Source organism: Aspergillus mulundensis (genome assembly GCF_003369625.1).
Source record: "Aspergillus mulundensis strain DSM 5745 chromosome Unknown scaffold_9, whole genome shotgun sequence".
NCBI classification, from domain to species: domain Eukaryota; kingdom Fungi; phylum Ascomycota; class Eurotiomycetes; order Eurotiales; family Aspergillaceae; genus Aspergillus; species Aspergillus mulundensis.
In genome coordinates, this window is record NW_020797897.1 from 1,072,961 (window position 1) to 1,076,647 (window position 3,687).

The following is a 3,687-nucleotide window of genomic DNA, read 5'->3' on the forward strand; positions in this document are numbered from 1 at the left end:
CTAGGTTTTATAATTAATTAAAATAGTATTAAAATAAACCTAAAACAAGTAACTACTATAACCTTATAAAAAGAACCTTGTTTTTATAAAGCCCTGTAATCCTTTTTAAGTTTTATTAATTTTTATTATTATTTTATTTAGAATTTTGCATAAATTGCCTTGCTATTAACTAGTTTAATAAAAAAAATATAATATAAAAAAAAATTAGGCCCTTATAATTTTAAAAACGTGAAAAGCTAGTATTTTAATTTTTTTTTAATACCTTTATAAAAGCCTTTTTATTATGTTATTTTAACCCTATATAAAAAAAATAATTAAAAGTAAATGCTAGTAATACAGGGATAACTAAAATATATTTTTAATTAAATAACATAGGAAAATATTACCTAGTTACATTCTAGTCTTATAAATTTATTAAAATAAAAATTAATTAGTTAATCCTAAATAAAAAGCTATTTACTATTATTTAATTATTTTATTATTAAAGGTAATACCTTAAAGGTTCCCCTTATAAAATAATAATATAATTAAATTATACAAATCTTTGCTTTTTTATGTAGTAATAAAAGTATAATAAAAAGTAGGTAAAATAGTATATAAATTTAGTAATATATAACTTTAAAATTTTATATTATTTAGGCAAGCATAACCCTATAAATACCCTATTTAAAAAATATAAAAATAAGACCAAATTAGTCTTAAAAAAAGATTTTTTAGCACTTATTAAAAAAAAAATAATATAAAATATTAAAGTGTAAATAATTACTTGCCTAGACTTAATATAAAGTTTTTATAAAAAAAGCTTAATTTAAATAAAAAATAAAATATTTAAGTCTAAAGCATTAGGTATAATAAATACTTTAATATTTTTAAAAAAAATTTTTATTTTTAAGATAAAATAAAGTTAAATCTTAATTTAAAAAACCATGGTACTATAAATATATAATTTAACCTTAAAAAAAATTAGGTTTTAGCCTAGTATTAAGTTTAAAATATTATATTAATTAAAAATATTTACTTTAATTATATATTAAATTATTTAATAAAGTTACTTTTAATATTATAATTTATAAATAATTAAACTTAGGAGTAAATTAAAGCCTTAAAAGTAAAAAATTAGGTTAAAAAANTTTTAGCTAAAAATAAAAGCTATAATAAAAACTTTTACCTATTTATATTTTATATATTAATATACCATGGCACCTTAACACTAACCTTATAAAAAACTATCCGCCTTATTAAAATTAAATTACTTTTTTTTAAAATTAGTATAAATTTTATTATTGGCCTACCACCTATTATATACGAAAAATAATATATTAATATTATTTTTATAATAGTAAACTATTATATAAAATAATATTAATTTATCCTTATTTTAATATTAATCCAAGCCCATAAACTAGCTAAAGTTTTTTATTAAAATTAAATTTTAAATTATAACTAACTTAAAGATATTATATTTAACTAAGACTTTTTTTTTATAAGTAAATATTAGGGAAAGCTATAGTTTTATTATAAAACTAAGTTATATTTATTAACTGCTTTTTACCCCTAAACTAATAAATAAATTAAGCGGATTAACCAAGTTTTAAAATAGTATTTATACTATTTTATTATAAAAAATTACCATGCCTAGCCTACACTACTTAAAATAATATAATTTACCTATAATAATACTAAAAATGTTATTATTAAAATATTACCCTTTTAAGCTATATATAGCCAAGATTTAAAAATTATAATATAGTTTAAGGTTAACCCTAAATAAATAAAGGTACTAGCTATATTAGCTAGGATTAAAAAACTTAAAAAAATTTAAGCTAAATATAAAAAAAACTAGGAAAAAAATATAAAATATTATTAAACCTACTATAATAAAGGCTGGAAAAATATAAAGTTTAAATTAAAATAACCTATTAAACTTAGTACTAAAAATTTAAATTTAAAAATATTAATAAAACTTAAGCCTAAGTTTATTAGTCCCTTTTAAGTACTAAATAAAATTAATTTTATAGTATATTAACTTTTACTCCCCAAGAAGTATTATTAAATATATAATATTTTTTATATTTTATTATTTAAGCCTTAGCACGGTAAAATTAACATAAAAGCTATATTTAATTTAAAAAAAAATAAAAAATAGGAAATTAATAATATTATTAGCCATAACTTTATTAAGAATAAAAATTTATACTTAGTAAAATAAAAAAAATGGCCTTTAAAATATAATTAATAGGTTCCTATTAAAAACATAAATATATTAAATCTTATTTAAAAGTATAAGAAAAGGCAAGCGCAATAAGATAATTATTTATTATTTAATTAAAAGTAAAAACAGGACCTAACTTTAAGTTAAAATATACCTAATATATTTAAATAAAAAAACCCTAATAAAATACCACCTAAAAATTACTATCTTAGCCTTAAACTATAAGCAACTATAAAAAACTATAAATTTAAAAAGTAATAAGCACTAAAGTAATAAAAAAAAAATAAAGTATTATTAAAAAAATAAGGCCTTAATATTACCAAGCCATTACCTAGCATAATTAAACTAAAAAATAATAAAAATAAATAACTAAGGCGCTAAAAAGGCACTAAAAATAAAATAAAATACTAACTTTAAAAAAGTAAAAAAATAAAAAAACATTGCTACTAAAACTAAAGTATATAATAAACCTAGCTAAATACCCTTAATAATAATAGGAAACTTTATTTTAATATAAGCAAGTTTAGTATTAAAATTTAAAGTATTAATAAAATAAGCCCGGCAGGCAAGCTTAACTTTTTTTAAAAATTAAAATTTAGTAATAAACTACTAAACATGGCCTAAATTACTAGGGAAAAGGCAGAAATATAACTATAAAACTTTAGTATTATTTTTTATATTAATAGCAAAGAAATTTATAAGCTAAATAATAAAAAGTAAGGCGTGATATAATAGTATTTTAATATAGTATTAAAAATTTAACTTTTACTAGTTTTTTTTACCTTGCTTAAAAGGGAGAATTCTTTTTAATAAGCTTTTTTTATATTTTTAAAGGCCTTTAATAATTAAATTATTATAAAATAAATTTAAAATATAAATTCCTAGCCCTACTAATACTTTTTATTTTTTAAAAAAAGCTTTACCCCTTTATTATTAGTCCGCGGGTAAAAAGAATAATAATATTTAATAAAAAGTTATAAATTATAGGCGTTTCCTGTTATTATTACTTTAATTTAAAAAATATAATAAATTAGCTATAAAATATAAAAAAAATATTAAAAACTTACTAGCTTGTAAATCTTATTATAGTAAAAATAAGTTTTGCATAAAATTAATATAATAGTATTAAACTTATAATTAAACTAAAATAGCATGTTATTATTATTTAAATTACTAGCTTTTAGTATAAACTAAAAGCATATTAAGCACTATAATATAGCTAAATAAATAGGTATATATAATAAAACCCTGTGGGTTTTACTAGCTTTTTTACCCTTTTTAAGCTTTTTTTTTTTATTATTTGCGGCGCCCTTTTTTACTTGCCTTTTTTTTAAATTATTTAAGGAACCTTTGCTATTTTTATTACTATTTTAAGTAATAGTAGTAGTGATTTTTAGCAAGAAAGGGAAATAAATTTTAAACCTTATTATAGGGGCCATAAGATTAGATAGCTAGTAAAAAAATAAAAAAATAAG